The following is an 18,560-nucleotide window of genomic DNA, read 5'->3' on the forward strand; positions in this document are numbered from 1 at the left end:
TATTGTACTTCTGACAGAAGTGATTAATTTAGTGCTGGAACTTCTGGTGTGCACATCTTCAGAGAAGTGTATTTCTGTTCTTGGGGATAAATCCCTGAGGAAGGCTCTCAGAAGCCTTCCTTCTGAGAGCCTTCCTGTGGACACTGGGAGTATATAGAAAGGAAGGAGAGATGAATGAACAAAGACTGATCACAAATGCTAGTGAACATTGGATTTCATTTGCAGAAATTTTTAAGAATGTTGCTTACTCCATTGGGCCAACTCTATGCTGTTTCTTTCAAATCACCTGCCTTCCTGAAGAGAGAATAACAAACCTCATAAGCAATTGGTTATTTTTGCTGTAAAAGCAAAAGCGGTTGGACTACTCTTTAAGCATGTAGTTGTCAGTCTCAGCATGAAGATTTTTTTGTTCATAATGTTGGAATAGGAATTTTGTGCTTCTGGGAAAGAAATGTGAAGCTGACTACAAATGGTTGTTTAAAAGGGAGCTCCTCTTTTATACACTTAAGAGATGGTTTAAAGCAGTAAAATAGATTATGCTTTTATTCTTGTTTTATGGAACTAGCAAAGAACTTTTCAGTGTAGTTTGTCCTGGAGGTTTTGATCTAATGTGAGATAACAACCAGACTTTTAAAATGGCTTTTGGTGCTGCTGTGAATGAGGGAAAATTCTAATCCCGATCTTGGGATGGCTGGTTAAAGGTGATGTGAGTCCTGGAAGTCAGGAGTCAATTCTTCCCTCAGGGTGTGCCTTAGTGGTCAACCTTTGCCCAGCCTGTTTGCTCCCACTGTGATGCTCAGCCCTGGCCCCCAGCAGACCTGTGGAGCTGCCTGTTTTCAGACAGCTGAAATAAACCCTGAAGGTCAGAGATGTGCTCTCCCGAGGATACCATCCCAGCAAGTCTGAGCACACATCAGCAAAGGCCACAAAAGGAAAACGCCAATTCAATAAAACCATCTTGCTAGCGGGACCTCTGTAATTAAACACCTGCATGCAGTGATTGCAGGACTAATTACTACAGTCAGAGCAGCCGCTCAAATGCAGTCGTTTTCAATCAGTGCCTCATCCTTAGCAGATGTTTAGAAGAAAACAGCTCAAAATCTCACCTTCACCCACCTCTGGCTTTGTGCTGATGAAACTTTTAGCTTGTTTTTATCTTGCTCTTCATCTCCTGCTCTCCAATGCCTAATCTCAGAAATGTTGTTTGACTTTGGATTCCAAAACCTTCATATTGAGGATTAAATGAAAGCCATGGAGATCCTAAAATTGTATACAGTGTTTATCTTGTTCTTGCTGAGCCCAAAACTGTGAAGCTTACACTGCTAGAGATTTGAAAATGGAGAAGACAGAAGTACAAGTGCTACTTCTAGTCAGCTAGTAAAGGAAAAATATTTAGAAGCAAATGTTACATTTCTGTGTTGTTCTTGAGATCATGTCTCTGGATTCAATGCTCATACAAGTCAATGATCAAGCATTGTGCATCTTTGGTTCCCATCAGGCTGTATGACACTGGAAAAATATATTTTCTGTGTTTCTGCAAACACTGATCAATACAGGGTTGCTCTGGAGAGGACTGGAAAGATTTGATTCTGTATACTTCCTTTTAGATGACCTGCCACATGGGTGCTCTCCAGAGCATGACCAGTACTGATTATCCAGTTTTCCTTGGTCTTAAAGTAGTTAGAGACCTTCTCAGTTTTGAAAGAGAAACAGCAGCTCTGTTTGAATTTGCTGTAGGAAGACCACTGCTAAACAAAATTATGCTGAGAATAAAGCAGAAAAGCCCAGGGACATTACTTGAGGGGAAGAAACAAAAAGTAGGGCAAAGCAAAGAACAGCGCCTTTGGGAAACTTGCGCAGTAGCACTTCATTTAGATTTTCTTGAGAGAAATTGTCTACAGCTAGAAAATGGAGACAGCCTTTTTTGTTTGTTCATTTGAATATTACCAGATCTAAACTCTAGTTTGTCTGTGGAGACCCAAACAGGTTATTTTTCCCTGAATATTTTCATACTTCTGAGAAATGGCTAGTCTTCAGAAGTACAGAATTTTGTGGTCAGAATTTAGCTCCAGTGCTACAAAGGGGCTCAAAGTAATCAGAATAATAATTCATTTCTAGCTGCAACATTTTAATGTTTAAATCACAGACCAATAATTTTTTATTTTTATTTAATTTCACAATGCTGCCTGAAATGCCTCCAAATGTTGCTTAATACTGAAAATCAGAGTGAAATTAAGCTCCCTATGTGGTATTTTTATATGGCTAAGAAAATTCTCTCATAAACATGTCTAATTCTCTAATATACAGAGCAGTGCTTGCAACAGTCTGTTCCATCTCAATCTTGTTCTTCAGATTTAGAGGTTTTTCTTTGCTCTGGTGTAGAATATATGATCACATCAAGATGAGGGGCTTTCCTATCTAGTAGATGCTATATATAACAGTAGCATTTGCCAAGTTTCACCTAAGGAAGCACTGATGCCTGCAAAAGACTCACTGGAGCTCAGTGTTCCTTGTGACAGTACAAGGGGATTTATTCCAGGTATGGATGATAAATGTAATTTGCAGAATAAGGCATCTGTTTGTGGGAATGCACATTTGTGGTGTCTCTACCTTGTACACTTCAGGACCATTTAAATATATGAAAATTAAAATTTGCATGTTCTTTACTGAAGCGCCAATAAATTTGCATTTTTTTCAAAAAGACATTTCCTCTCCTTTCTGACACTGCAGATTCACCAGCTCATTCTCTGTTTCTGCTGTCTGCAAGTCTGGATTCCTCCCAGTTACACAGCAGGTTTTTTAAACCAGCAAGGACATTCTTTCCAAATAACTCCATTCTTCATTCTCATTTCTCTCTTAGAATGCTTTATACAGTAAAGCCTTGTGCTTCGCCAGGGCTTCCATTGCCTCACAAGTGGCAGATTTCAGAAATGAGTGCTCAATCTGGTGTGTACCAAAAGGCCCAAAGCACGTGTTGGCAGTCAGCTGGTGCAGAAACTGGAAGTGAGGCGCTGCCTCTTTCATCCTGGTGATGTACTGGGTGACCCCCATGAGGACAGACCGAGGTCTGCACGACCTGGCTGTCTCCAGTGGACCTGCTGCAGGACACAGCTGAGCCCCTCAGCCTAACTGCTGGTGCCTCAGGGAAAATGTGCTCAAGCTTTAGCAGCACAATGCTTCTTTACGACCCCTGCTAAGAAAGATAATTTTATGGATTCAAATTTAAAATGAACTAAGTTTAGGCTGTTCATTTTTAGTGAAAAACGTAAGATTTGATACATTGGCAGAAAATACTGGGCAGGCAGAAGAGGAGGGAAAAAGGATGAGAAACAACTAGGTTCAAAAACAAGGCTGGAGGAGAAGGTGCTCCAGGTGCCAGAACAGATACCACAGCCCAGTGAGAGACCATCCCAGAGCAGACTTTCTTGACAAGGACTGTAGGCAATGGAAAGCCATGCCAGAGCAGAGGGAAAATGTCAGGAGGAGGGAGTAGCAGATAGAAATTGCTGTGTACAGACCATAATTGTTCATCCTCATTGTAGTGGTTTAGATTTGCAAATTTTGTTTTCCCGGCCAATGCACCAAATAAATGTCGTGGTTTTAAGGCAGTAACTAAAAAAATTACTAGAAAACTTACTGATTTCTTGCTGTGAGATATGGATTAGAGCAAGAGCAAAACAGGCTTAAAAGGAATAAAGAAAATTTATTAACAGAACTACAAGAATGAGAACACCAGAATAAACTTCCAGAAAACCCTTTTGTCCCCCACTACCCACCATTCCCTTGTTTACATGACAACATAGAGACAAAAAACTTTGGAACTTTGGTGTTTAAAACAGTCCCAATTCTTGCTAGAGTCTTTTCATCAGTCTTTGTAGAGAAACAGAAGTCTTCTTCTGCTAATCTATGGAGTTTCTCACAGGAAAACTATTTCTGTTATAGTTTTCTATTTCTCTGATGCCAGCTGCCCGGATATCTGCCATCAGTTCACTCCTCCCATTTCACATCACTCTGAGGTATGTATGGGTCATGAGTCTAAGGATATCATTTTTTAAGGATGAGTTATTCAAAGGCAAAAGTCCTCTTCATCTGTCTCTGTGAGCTTTGCTGGAAAACAGTTTTCTCATTGCCCTCAAGGCCTCAAATCTTCACTCCACTCTGTTCCAGCACTTCACTGTATCACAATTACTCCACTTTTTGCTCAAAATCCACACTTTGAACACACCATTCCTCCCAATATACTCTGTCATGAATTAAAGGAGTTTTTTTCAGAACATTATTGTCCATCTCCATAGCTTTTAAAGAAAAATATTTCAGCTTATAAAGCATCTCGCTATTCTCTCTTCCCCATCTAAAACGTAACTCTTTTCTTCACTGTCTTTGATGGTTTTTATGATGTCTTCTTCATGTTGATTGTCTCTCTCTCTGTCTCTGGGAAAAAGAAGTAATCTGTATGTTTTATCCAGGTAGTAAAGAATTAAAGTCTTGGAAAGCTGCAAGTGTTCATGCGTCAGGTTTCAGTCCAGCAGCAGAAACTACAAACTAAACCAGGCCGGCTGGCTCCGTTTCTCCCCTTCCCCCCCTTGCCTCCATCCTCTGCGGCCTTGTCCGGCCTGGAGGGGGGGAACGAGGCTGAGACAGAGCCTGTCACCTTGTCAGAGGCCGGAAACCAAAGAGAACAAGAGAGCTCTGGCTTTACATCTTAAGGCGGTGCTCACAAGTTGATCTCACTTTTCAATGGCCAAAACTGCTGTCAATTGTTAGAAATGACCGATAATTGGTCAGGAGGAAAGACTCCCATCAGCCACCAGCAGCTTCAACTTCCTTAGCTCTCAAAACTATCTTAAAGGTAAAGTCACCCCATGACACTCATCTACACCCAAACCTCCTGGTGCTGGTAGAGGAGGCAGGAGAGAAGGAAGGAGGCTGGTTGTGGGAAAGGCAGGGGAAGGACAGGTATTGTTTCAGTGTTTGTCTTTTTGTTTCCTGACACCCTAAGCGGTAGGCAACAAATTAAGTTAATTTTCACCAAGCTGAGCTCGTAACAGGAAGCAATCTCCCTGTTTTTATCGCACTCCACAAACTTTTTATTTCTGTTGTTGCTATTTACTCCCCTGTTAAATAAGTTAGCTAAATAAATAGTTAAAAAATTAGTTAAATCAAATAGTTAAATAAGACAGGAACAAGCAAAGAGGTGTGAACATCTCAGGGAGAGAACTGGGAGGGAGTTTGGCTGATTATCAAAGCTGGCCCACCACACTTGTTCATGATCTCCCCTTCAGTTCTGGAAAGCCTGGAGTTTCAGTGCAGCTCATGGTCCAAAGGATATTACCTAGGGAAACCCATAAGGTTGCCACTACTCTACTCTGTGACCATATTACAGCTGTTTTCAGCATAAGTTCCTGCCATAGTGATGCAAAGGCTGATTTTGCAGTTATATTTGTAGGAAAAAGGTTTTTTTTGGTGTCTTTTGAGGTATTAGAACCACAGATCCCTCCCTTGATGGCAATGAAAATACTGATTCAGGTGATACAGTGCCTTGATGGAGAAGTATTTATGAAGATGAGGACTGGGCCTATGTCCTGCCCTTGTGGTCCAGTTTTACAAAGAAGATGGGTGATGAGGTGGTTGCAATGTTTGATTGGTGCAATTTGGGGGTGGGCCAAGGGAAGAGGAGGACTCTTCAAGTAGATTTCCAGTGTACATCCAATTGATTCTTCTGAAAGATGGAAGATTTCTTAATTTATAGCCCATTTTAAAACCCATGTATGTGTACAGACAGACACTCTAATTATACACATGGGGTACATATTTAACAGAAAGGGCCAACAGCCACTGTGTCACAGAATATAACATAAAAACTGTAAATCTACACAGCCCTTGGAAAGTGAGGAAGAGTCTCAACAGGAATTTATGGTCTTTGAAGCAGAAATTGTTTGTCTATCACTGGTGCTTCATAGCAGCCCAGACTTACTTACAGACTATACAGTAATAATCTTCCTGACTGGACATAAAAATCCATGAGCAACTTTAGTAAATGTTAAAGTTGCTGCTAGAGCAGTATCTTTGTACTGTTGTCCTCACAAATTAATATGGGTAGCTTTAGTAGCACAGTGTTTCATTATGATCACTGCTAAGAAAAAGAAGGATAATTTTATGGAGTCAAATTTAAAACTGACTAAGTTTAGGTTGTTCATTTTTAGTGAAAAATATAAGATTTGATACATTGGGGAGATTGTATTCTGCTTGCAATTTTTAGTCTAGAGTTTATAAATTGTACAGATTATTTATTACAGATGCCATTATTTAACATCTATTATTCTAATTGTCTCTTTTTGGTGATTTTGCCTGTTTCAGGTGCCAAATTTGAACAGTGACATGCAGAAATATTTTTCTCCAAAGGCACAACCAATCTTGTTCAATTGTTCAGTCTTTTGTCCCCCAAACGGCACTATCAGGATTTATCACTGCAGAATGCCAAATAAAGCGAGTTAATAAACTATCAGGTATTGCATAATTCATATTCTCCTATATGATATTGCTTGTTTAATACTAATCTGTTCTCATTCTTGTCTTTTTTAATTCATGTGTCCCTACCTGCAGTCATACCTCAGAGAAATGCAAAAAGATTTAGTCATGTAGAGTTTAGTAAAATTAAGTGCCTAAGTTTTGAAGGGTAATTTTCAGACATTTCCAAGCCTCCTTTGGGACCCAAATGATGAGTGTGTTTGTGGGCTATAGAATTTCCATCATATCTGTCAGTCACTATGTCTGCAAGACAGCAGCTGGTACCTAAAAGTTATTCTGGAAATGGTAGTTGTTGACACTCTTGGCCAAACAATTGGGTAAAAGAGGGTCAGTGACACCCTGTCCTCATGTATGTGGAGCTGGTTGGTGGTTATGAAGTTCATCCATGGGAAAGGAGAGACCTGGCATGAGCCAGCCAGCCCTTTCCTTCTCATCATCTTGCTCAAGTAATGCTGCAGTGGGAATGGCTCTTCCCATCTCTGCAAAAACACTGCTGGCTTCTTTCACTCATGAGAACAAGCACAGCTCTGGTCCAACAGTGTGGCTTCTGACAAAATGTGGCTAAACATCTTTCTCCCCCATAACCTCTGCAAAACTCCAGTAGCTTTAAGAGAGTAGGTGTGTGGGTTTGAATCCTCTCTGATGCCAGGTGTGCACAAGTCCTGCCTGCAGATGCTCAAGCAGAGATATTGCCAAAGAGTGGGGGCTGGTGCTGCTCCCAGGCAATGTCTTAAATGGCTTCTTCTCTGCTCTAGAAATAATCTGTTGTAATCTAGAGCACCTGTAAATCCCAAACTGGTACAGGTATTTATAGGTATATAAGGTACAGGTATTAATATACAGGTATTTAAGCCATGAGGAAGACTGGGCCTGAAGAGAGAGTTTTATTGCTGTGTAGTTTATATGTGACATACAAATGCTCTGACTGCTGTTCCAAAGGTAATTCTGTTCTGGCAGCCTTTTTTTCTGTAATTCAGAACTACAGATCCCTCTGCAGGTGGCTGAGAGGAGGCTACACATCACAGAATCACTGAGTGGTTGAGGTTGTGAGGGAGATGACCTCTGGAGATTATCTGGTCCCACTTAAGCAGGTCCAAATGCAGGCAGTTGCTCCAGACCATGTTCAGATGGATTTTGAATATCACCAGAAAGGGGGATGCCACAGCCTTCCTCACTTGCAATTCTTTCTTTCCATGGACAGTGATAGAGCAGACTACAGCAAAAATGGCAATATCTGCAAAGAGCTGACCATCTGTGAGGAAGAACACATTTCCTACCAAGGCTGAGACCTGACAAAGAAGCCACAGGGTAAATTTGGCGAATGGAGAAATGGATGAGAGAGATAAACTTTGTCTGCCTGCATTAAGGTTCCCAATCCAGAAAGATGCTTGACACACCTGATTCCCACTGACATGCAACTTGAATGAACATAAAGTTGCATCATCATCTTTGAGAGCCAGGTCCCAGATTGCTTGCATATGTTTTGTGTCAAGTTGTACATTTGGGTAAAATCTGGTAAAAAATAAATTAGGATCAAAAGAGCTAGTTATTCACTTTTCCTACTGAAGTGTGGCAATGATTAACAGCTATAGAATGTTTTACTCCTTTTTAGAAATTGTTTCTGCTCTCTTTGTCTTGATTCGTTCTGAAGGACCTACTTGCATTTTAAACTGTGAAAGGCCAGAGAGCAGATGCTGTCAGCTCTGAAGGCTGTTGTTATTGCGTATGAATGTACTTTGAAAAACTTGTGGTTGCTATTAGCCTCAAACCACTGGGTTTTGTTTGGTTTTGGATTTTTTTTCCCCCTGACATTTTCCATAAATCTATTTGTCCTTTTTTTTTTTTCCTTGTATTTTAGGTTTGCATGGCAGCTGGTTTGATGTATGTTTAATAGTTTCTCTCCCTCCCAGCAAGGGCCTAGTGACAGCTCCTGTCTAGGATTTAGTTGTTTGGAAATGCTATTGGCATATAAAATATTGACAACTATCAAAAATCCCCTGTAGAGCTAAATCTGTATGCTCTATACCCTAGGATAATGCTCTTGGTCCACTTGTGGACAAACAAGTGTAGATTACAAGCTGTGGTAATTGATGGTTATAAATGACAGCATCAAGAAAATGGATCCCTTCAGATACAGACTCTGATATACAGATGTGTTTGTGATTTACTGCTTTCCCAAATGCTGGGAGAAAGAGATGCTCAAAAAGAATCAAGGTTCCTTGCTTTTTTACCACAAGTATGCTATATGCTAGCTTTAAAAATATCGCCCTCTTCCATTGTTAAAACAAGCTGTATGTCTTGTCTACTTAAGCAAAAATGAACTAAGTTGTTTGGCTTAAGTGATGGTGGCACTTAATACTCTTCAGCAAATGAAAATAAATCTCATGCTGATAGCTGACTGCTTGATGACTCAAGAGAAATCTTGTTTATTGGACCATAACACAAAACTTTGAAGAAACAAAAAATACAGAGTTGTGGCTTATCATAACCCACTCTCAGTGATTCATCAGGAGAGTTGGGATTTAGTGACTTTCATGTCAGAAATCAAATAAGAGGCAAACCCTCCCTTACTGGGTAGCTGGCAACTTCACGCCCTGTTTTACAAAACTGTTTTAAATTCCAGTTTATCTCCTCTAAAGCATGCTAAGCCTGAATCATTAATTTTTAAAACTCACTCATCAACTCTTGCTTTGTTCTATTTTCAAATGGAAAAAAAGTTCAAGCTTTGATAATTGTTCTCTGATTATTTTTATTTTCTGAAATTGGAAAGTGTATTTTTTTCCTCTGGCTTTTTTGTTTGAATTATCTGCTATGTCTACCCTGCCAACCACACCATGTGGAGATCTTAAAGCCCTGAAATGTGATAAAAATATAAACTTAAACTTCATTTGCATATTCTCTTATCTATTGCTTTCACATAAGTATCAAAACAGTACTTATTCCCACCAGGATTCCTAAATGATACTTACATGGGACCAACTTACAAAGTGCCTATATTCCTATAGTGTCTGTTTCTTACACCTTTCCTTCCTTGGAGTGAACTTGCTCCCATTTAACATACCTCCAGAGTTGTTCCCTGAGCACTGAGAAAGACCTTTGAGGAAACAGTTTTGTGAATAATCCATGGTTTAGATGTGACTGTCCCTCATTTTGTATTTGTTGTAAGTGACTCTGTTGTGAGATGGCCAACCTGTGCAGAGCCAGATGGTTGAAGTATCTGTGATTCAAACCACAGTTTTCTTCCAAATTCTGCTATTTGTCTTCTGTCTGTACATTTAGGTTTTTTTTAAAAAAATTGTCTGCTAACCAGAAGGGACCCCTAGTACTCAGGCAGAATCTCAAGACATCTCAGGTTGGAAGACAGTAATCTTTAGTTAATGAGCTGATGACCAATGGATAGTCTCATGATGATAAATGCAACTCAGACACAAATTTCTTGTCTCCTGATGTTAATCTCACACACTTGTATTTGGTAACTTGTGCTGAATATCCCATTTATATCAAACCAGGTAAACCAGACAAGGTAGACTGTGAAAGTGTAAGGAAAAATTATTCATTGCGTTGCATGTGGTTCTAAGAGAAATGTTCTCAAGAGAAGCTATACCAAAGGGAAAGGAGGATTTGTACTTTGGTGTAGTCTGAGAAGTTTTACAAAGGTGATTTATTTAAAATACTAATCTATAGGGATCTTGGTAATGTTGATTACCATCACCATGGATGGGGCATAGAGCAGCAGTGATTGAATAGGAATTCTTAAGGAGATAGGCAGGTGGAAGATTGAGCTCTGAACCCACTTCCCTTGGTAGGGGCTCCTGGCTGTTCCAGAAACACATATTGTAAAGCCAAAGATGTAACAAACTGATGTCCCTGGGAGATGGGGCCTTGTGAGCAATGCAGGGATAGATTTCAGGATGCAGTTTGCTGACAGATCTAAATCTGTGCCGTCTCTGAACCAACCACTGCTGCCCTTCGTCTGCTGCCTTTGTGTGCTCCTTTCCTTCTACCAGCACTGACTTACAGGCAACTGTGCAGTGACCTGAATCTGTTTTCAGTCAGCAACATTGCTTTCAGGGTTAATTTTCAATTGTGCATCAACTTGTGAGTCTGGGCAGACAGATGTATGTGTGACCCCAGCCTCTGGCACAGGACATGAACAAGTGGCTGGGGACAGCTCTACCCCTTCTGATGAGAATGTGGCTTTAGATCATCTTAATCCAGCTGTGAAAGTGCACCAGGAGTGGATAGGCAGATGTGCTGGACTGAGGAGCTTGACAGGTAACGGACATGTTTGTTTGGATCTGCTTTGTAAACTTTGGCAGCCCTGCTCATCATGACAACTCTTGCCTTGTGTGGGAGAAAGAGAGGGAACAGATAGCACAACTCAAAATAGCCCTTACATATTAAGACTATAAGCAGTATTTACACCCATCTGAACCCTCCTCCTCTGCTGCTGGAAAGCTTTTTTTCTCTCACTGAGCACTGCTATGTAGTGCTTTTGAACAGTTTTTGCTGTTGTCAGGGGGGAAATCCAAGACCTGGGCCACTCTAATAACAAGTTTAAGTTAAAATTATTATGAGTGAATTTAAGCAAGTCATGATTAAGCTTTGATTAGTTTCCTTGTGTTATATTTTTAACAAGCTCTTGTACTTAGCATTTTGGCTTTCTTCTTAACTTATAACTTAAAGAGAAGAAGTTGCATCTGTAAGTATTGGAATGTTTCCACTGTTGTTCGGCATGCTTCTCTACCAAACCTCACTGATGCTATTAAAGTTGAGGCTTTTTTTTTTTTGCTTCTCTATCTTGAAGTCCAAATGCCATTTTCTGGGAAATGTCTCATCATCAGACCTTTGAAACAGAAGCATTTTCTTAACATCTTTTTTCTGTCTCTCCATGTGTGCACAAATGGCCAAGTGGGGTAGTTTGCATGGCTGTGCACTCTTCATTAAAAAACAAGTGATGATGGGTTTGAAGTGTTTTGCAAAGTGTGTATTCACAAATGGGCTTCATGCATTATTAACGTTGCTTTAGTGACAGTTGCTTAGAGCTAGAAGCAGCCATGAGGGTGTTAGGGAGTAGGATGTTTGACTCCAGTGTACCGAGTTGTTTATGTTGAACACCCAGGGAAATGGGTAAGGGAAAAGTAACTGTGACTGCCTCTGCTGGGACTTTACCCTAAGATAAAGGGCAAACCCACATTTAAATTTGATTTTCCCATGTGTTCTTATGTTCCCTTCATTTCAACACGTGGCTGCGTCCGGAGCAGGCCCAAGACTGCAGTTTGAGGTTCTGCAGAGGAGATGGTGTGTGGAAGGGCGAATGGGCCACAGCAGTGTCTGCCTTGTTAAACAGGAGGTGGCCAGAAGGCTTTTGTGTGGTCATGTATACACCCAAGCAGATCTACATGAAACCAGGTGGCCAGTCTTCAGGGCTAAAATATTTACATTTAGATCATTCTTGTATGCCTGACTTTCAGGTATAAATCCAGAAGTTTCTTTCAGTAAAAAGTTTTTTCTCCCAGTAAGTGTTATAAATGTCTTCATCTCTTCTATCCACTAAAAAAACAAAAACAAAAACAAATGAAATGCAGATTTGTTTAAAATTAAACAATTCATGAATTTGAAGAAGCTGGAAACTGCATATCTTAGTTTCCTTTTTTTTATAAGTATTTAGGATCCTTCAGCTGAGCTTAGTATTTTGAATTTAAAAAGTAACTGAAATTGAAGGGTAAAAGGGAAAAAATGCTCAGGTTTGAAATTCTGCGTATGCCATGATTTGAACAATGCAGTGGTAATGCTTGTCATTATAACTTTTCATACTACAAAAACGAGCAGTCTTGAATTGGTCTGTGAAGACTGCAAATGAACCAAAAGAGGTCCTTCCTTACACACCATCTGGCCAACAGTGACAATCACTGTTAAAGAAGGCTTTATTTGCAAAGGCTTATCTATGCCAAAACATAGAAAAAGTAAAAGAAGAAAAATTCTTTGCCTCTAAGCAGTAGATCATATTTTTGTTTGAGGATGTGCCCAAACTTCAGGCTGTTTGAAGCAGGGAAGTGGCACTGGGGGAGGTATCCTGACATACTTGCCCAGTGCTTGTTCTGTATCAGAGGCATCTGCTGCTCGTTGCTGTGGGTGTCTGGATGTGAAGTAGACAGCTCCTCTGTCACATTCAGAGGGACTGCTCTTATTGAATATAGCTGTTCCAACAAGAGGTTACAAACCTAGCTAACGTTGCTCATACGCTGCAGGCTTTAAGAAGCGACAACTCCCAAAACGTGTCCTCCCTCAGAAGCTGTTTGACAGAAGAAATAAACAATTTTTCTGTGGGTGTTTGTAACACTGCTGTGACTGGTAGAATTTGTTACTGGCTGTCCTTGTCCTGCAAATACTTTTGCAGTTGAAGTTTTGTCAGAAAAATTTCTATCAGCTGAGGATCAGACACTTTATAGGATGCAGTATCACTGCCCTGCAGCATTGCTAGCTTTGATTTCCCTTTTTAAGGTTAAGGATGAAATACAAATGTGGGAGTAGTTGTGGGTGGGAGATAAAACATTGAAAAAACAAAAAAAGTTGAAGAAAGTCTTTGCACTGAAGAGACAAGACTGTGATGAGGGCAGGATGGGACTGAGAGTTTCTGGCTTTTTAGATCAATAGGAGAGTTTGTTCCAGAACACAGAATAACAACAACAAAACTGTCAAATTTGAAGTTGTGTTTGCTTTATAAAGTGGCAGAAAACAGCTGAAAGGCAAAAGAACTGCATTCATAGAGGAAGGCTCATTATGGAAAGGAAATAAAAGATTAAGTAAGCCACTGCTGATTCTCATTGCTTTGGATGATTCAAAATCCAAGATCTCCACAGTTTGTATGCGTTAATCTTGCTCTCCCCTTTCCTTCATGCCTCTTGAGATCAGAATTGAACATACTAGGCAAAGATTTTATTTAGATTCCTCCTGAGATTGAAATGTGTTGACAAGCTGTATGTGTCAAGGATGCTTACATATGCTGTTGCCTAATAATACCACCAGCTCAGAAACACCACAAGGCTTCTTTGTAAGGCTTGCAGCTCACATAGAAGACTCGAATGACACTGCTCACTGCAAAATTGTTGGCATCTCTTCTCAAGGGTGACTAGCTTCCTGTGCTACAGCCAAACCTGAACCACAGCACATATTTCCAAAATAATTTACAGGGATATTTGGGTATTTATTCTTGTATTTAAGAGATTGAACATTTTTTCTTTTTCTTTTTGTATATTTGCTTTTCTCTTTATGCTTTTTTTTCTTTAAAGTAGGATGGTATTTTTATAAAAGACATGCCGGCTCTGCAAAGTTTGTTCTGTTTTGTTTCTTTTTTTTTCAGTTTAGGACTACTGTGCAACAAGGGACCAGAAGCCCAGCCAGAATCACTGTCACCAAAGCAGCCTGAAGTGAAGAAGGATGTAGACTCCAATAGATAAATTCACTGCTTTTCAGTCTGCACACTGGCTTGTGCTTGCCAATTACATGAGTGGAAGTAAGGGAAAACAACTTTCCCTTGACTTTTTTGGAAGTCAAGACTGGTAGGTGCAATTTGTAACAAAACGCATTATCCCTTAATTGCTAGCAGCATGGAAAAGGCTTGAATTAGTGAGGAAAGGGATTCTTTAAAAGTCTTTTGACCTCAGACCTTTAAGTTGTTCTGTGGGCACCAGGGCCCTCACTGCACAACGCTTTGCAGGGCTGGGGCCTTCCTTTTACACCCCCTGCAGCAATTTTTCCTCTTTAGTTCTGTGAGATATGTGAAACGCCATCCTATGGCCAAAGAGATCCAGCATTTCTGTGGGTTTCTGCCCCTGCCAATGGCTGTTGGAAGCAGTGATGGAATATCCCTGCTTCAAAGAGCTTGGGGTATTGATGGTGCTGGCAGGCCAGCAATCCCTTGGCCTTTCTAGGGCATTAGGCCAGGTGCTGGTTTTGGGGCACTGCCAAATGCCTTTTCACAAAATCACAGGATCATTTAGGTTGGAAAAGACCTCTGAGATAATCACATCCAATTATTGGATGGAGACTGATCATCTCCTTGTCAACTGGACTGTGGTATTGCGTCCATACACACTGGTTTAGAAAAATCCTAGTATGGCTGCGGCTTAAGAAGGACTTGATGCATGTGTCTCATCATCAAAAAGGGACTGACATAAGGAAAAACAATCTTTAAATGAGCAAATAATAATTTATTTTGTCAAATTATTAATCAATTTATAACAACATTATGTAACATCAAGATATATATTTTGCCTTGAGGAAAACAAACATTAAATGATCTCAGACTGCAGCTGTGTTTTGATGTCCCTTTTTCATTTATTTCACTCTGCTGTTCAATAATTTAAAAGACAAAACCAGAAAGACTTTGAATAAATGCACTCAGCATGGTAAATCTACCCTGTTTGCTCCTCAGGCATCTTTGCATCACCAGCAAACTGAATTTTATAGTTGCAGTAGCAGGATTTTGAAGCAGAGTGGAGAGAACGGAGGAAGGGCTCATCCTCACTGCCTGCTTTGCCTGCCCCAGCACAGGTACTGAAGCTCATCCATGGGCTGAGAGGAATTGGCTCAGTCCCTCCCAGGCTCCAGGGAAATCTTGTCTTCTCTAGCATCCTACCAAGTCTGACTTTGTCTTTTTAACATCATCAATAAGAAAGTGGTGATGAAAATTCCAGGCAAGATTAAATCCTCATGATGTGCAAGGGAAAAAAAAACATGAGCAAACTCACCACAGAAAGTCTTTTCCAAATATATATTTTGACATCAGGATCCTGTCTGTTTTACCTGAAATGATATTAACCATTATTAATCCGAAATAGCTTTTTTCCCCAGGGTTATCAAATCATGAGGGTTTGGGTGTGCTAGTTTGTGTTGAGAAGATGAGTAATTAGAATGATCTAACTCTTCTGCCACTGATTACATACCTGGTGGGTTTTATCTTTCTGTGAGTTTTTTGACAGGATTAAATCTATTAAAACCATTTTGGCACCCTAGTTGCCTAGTTGCATGATTAATTTCATCTCATTGGTATCTGATTATCAGTAAGACAGAGGGAGGAACTGGCATATCAACAGTACTCCAAAATTTCTTTACTTTTTTGGGTTTGAAAAAGAAATGAGTTAAATTACTTCCCTAGGAACAGCAAATATAGCTCTCAAATTGCATTCCCTATATGCCAAATTGTGTTCAAAGCCTAGCTTTACAAAATCAAGGGGAAAAAACCAGGTTATTTTATGAATGTAACATTAACAAAAAGGATGGGAAACATGTTGGGCAGATGAGGAGTAGCTGTTACACTTCCCTCCTTTCCTATAAAAGAAAGGAAGCTATTTCTCTCTATTTATTTTACCATATAATCAGCCTTTATACGTTTTGGTTAACTGTAATGAGTTTGAGACGTCAGTAGGAGTTTATTACATTTATAGCAGTCAGTGCCTTTCCCCCCATTTGCTTGTTTGAAGATGGCTTCTTTGTAGAACATCTCACCTGTCTGAATTTCTTTAAATAAATGTAATATAGGCAATTCAAGACATAGCTGATAATGGATGTTAGATAATATCTTGGATACTGCAGTATAAATTGTGAGATGACTATATTCTGTCATGATGAATATTAGATAATAATACCTTGTCCCTATAAGAATAACTTATTATTCAGAATGATCTTATGAGCTCTCTGGATTCATGGGAAATAACTTAGTAGAAACCATAAACTATTCGGATTTTGCTGAATATTCTAATCACACTTGCATCATTCTTTATTATGAAGTTGAGGGACTGCCAAGAAAGAGACAGAGGCAGCATGTAACAGGCTTCCCATTAACTCTGTACTGTTGGAGGGCTGGCACTGTGAGTACCGTTGTGTTGTAAGCTGGCTTGGATGTTTTGTGTTCCCAATGTTCTCCTCAGCACAGCTCTTCCACATCTCCCAGGTTGTCTCTGCCCAGCTGTAGGTTTATCCCTTAAGAAGGTGCTCCTCATGTATTTGCTGCTTAAGGTGAGTCAGCAAAGCTGCTGGCCTCAGCTAGGCAGCAGGACTCAGGTGTCCCCAAGGGATGGGTTAAAAATATTCTGTCAGAACCAGCTCTGGCTGCAAGCTGTGGTGTTTCCTGGTGGCTATGGCGCTCTGCTCTTTCCTCTGGAGGGGGTCTAACCAACACTACATTATTTCCCATGGAATATCTTGGCTCTCATGAGTGTCTGGAGTGTTAATTTGATGAGGGGATGCTGGTAGAGTAGGAGCACTGGGCACCCAAACTCAGGGTCTTGAGAAGAGTTTATAAATCTGTGAGACAGGTTCTTTAGACCTGAAAGGTTCCAGCTCTAGATTGGAAGGTGAACATTTTTCATAGGAGAAAAGAAGCTTACCATTTAGATTGCTGGTTTTGACCCAGATTACCGAATGATTACACAGATAAACCCCAATACTAGTGATTATTTTTGCAAGGGTCTCTGGAGAAACATATTCCTTAAAGGTGCTGCTTTTCTAAGCATGAGTAATGTGTTGTCTGGAGAGACAGTGAAATACAAAAGGCATCCCACTCTGTGTTTTGTCCTTGGTGGCTCAGAGGGTTAGCACAGAAGATGGTGTATTGGGTAGGACAAGGGAATATGTGCAAAAGGAGAGAGTGATGCGAGTCTGCAAGTTTAGAGGTCCCAGATCATCACATTTTTGTGTTTTATGGTTTGATGTGTTCAGGGACAACATGATGTACATTACTGAAGGAGTGGGTTTTTTACCTAGGACAAAAACAAGAGCCTCCCAGCAATGTTCATACGGGTTGCGTAGACGCATTGTGCAATCTCCTCCGCTCCAATAGAGCTGTTTGTACTACACAAGCCACAAAACAATCAGGAGGGCTCTAGCTGCTTTTACAGCAAAGCAGGGTAAGAGGTTTACTGAGCAGTAAACAAGTATATTATGAGAGACAGTAAGTGGTGCAGAATTCTCAGTGGTATAGAGTAAATGATGAGAGGCATTTGTAGGAAGAAAGCATTCAGGGTGTAGATTTTAGGGCTCTGGCTGCAGACAACCAATTTAGTGATGCAAACCACAAGCCATGACCACAAATTCCATTCTGAATTTACCTTCCACGTGCTCATGGGTATGGGGAGATACGTATTTATGTATCCCAAAGGAGTCCCACAGGACTCCTTTCACTGTGGATGTCAACTTCTGCCGTTAGCTTTCAGCCTCTTTGCTGAAATTTCAGGGATCTGGTTTTGGAGGTTTACATCAACTCCAGAGAATTTTTGTTCTTAAAGTCCATATGGTGAGAGAAAACCTCTCCAAAATGTTTAGAGCCAGGGCTCAAACCTATTCCAGCAGTGCAGATCTGTTGGATTTTGTTCCAGGAACAGTTTCTGCTTAAAAGCCTATCTGGTCTGCATTGTCCTAAATTAGCTTGTTTGGTACATGTGGAATTTGGAATATAAAATAATGCCAAATTTTACAACACAGAATTTTTTAAAGGTGGGAGAAGCACAATAAAACTTCACCTCCTTAATAAAGCCTGAGCTCATGTTAGTTCCCTTTTGGCAAACTAAGCAACACATTCTTGAGGAAAAATGTCAAAACCAGTATTTTAAGCTTAGGCAAAAAATTAAAGCACGAGTAAATGTTACAGAGCACAAGAGTAAATATTATACTTTTTTATGAGCTCAAAAAAACATGAAACTCCCTGTGTGGAGATAATTTTTTTAGTGATAGCTCTAGAGGGAAATTTCTTGCTGGCCTTTTCTTGCTGGATTTTCAAATAAATAGCAGTCCATGCAATAGTGTTTGGCTGAAGAGAGCATGAGAAAAATACCTTGGAGAAGTGGAGAAAGAGAAAATGAAAGAAATCTTGGCAATGTTTCCTTCATGTTCAGATCACTTAGAATGACATCCCATAAAGCACTCTCAAAAAAAAACTTCAGGGAAGAATGTATTTTTAAATACTGAAGTTTTTAGGACTTGCTATGTGGTTATGTATATACAGCACTGTAGTTATGTGTACGTGCTTGCAC

The 18,560-nt window shown here is 40.1% G+C and overlaps 1 long non-coding RNA gene across 2 annotated transcripts; it reads left to right on the forward strand.

Moving 5' to 3' along the window:
- The first annotated feature begins 4,862 nt into the window (after positions 1-4,862).
- LOC107198414 lies at positions 4,863-14,724 on the forward strand. 2 transcript variants are annotated; one of them, XR_004500121.1, is made up of 4 exons: positions 4,863-4,956; positions 6,358-6,506; positions 7,730-7,836; positions 13,892-14,724. It is a non-coding gene; the product is annotated as an uncharacterized LOC107198414 (long non-coding RNA). The 2 variants fall into 2 exon arrangements; XR_004500120.1 differs by lacking the exon at positions 13,892-14,724 and having other exon boundaries at positions 7,730-9,376.
- Positions 14,725-18,560: the final 3,836 nt, after the last annotated feature.

This window comes from Parus major, chromosome 2 (genome assembly GCF_001522545.3).
Source record: "Parus major isolate Abel chromosome 2, Parus_major1.1, whole genome shotgun sequence".
NCBI classification, from domain to species: domain Eukaryota; kingdom Metazoa; phylum Chordata; class Aves; order Passeriformes; family Paridae; genus Parus; species Parus major.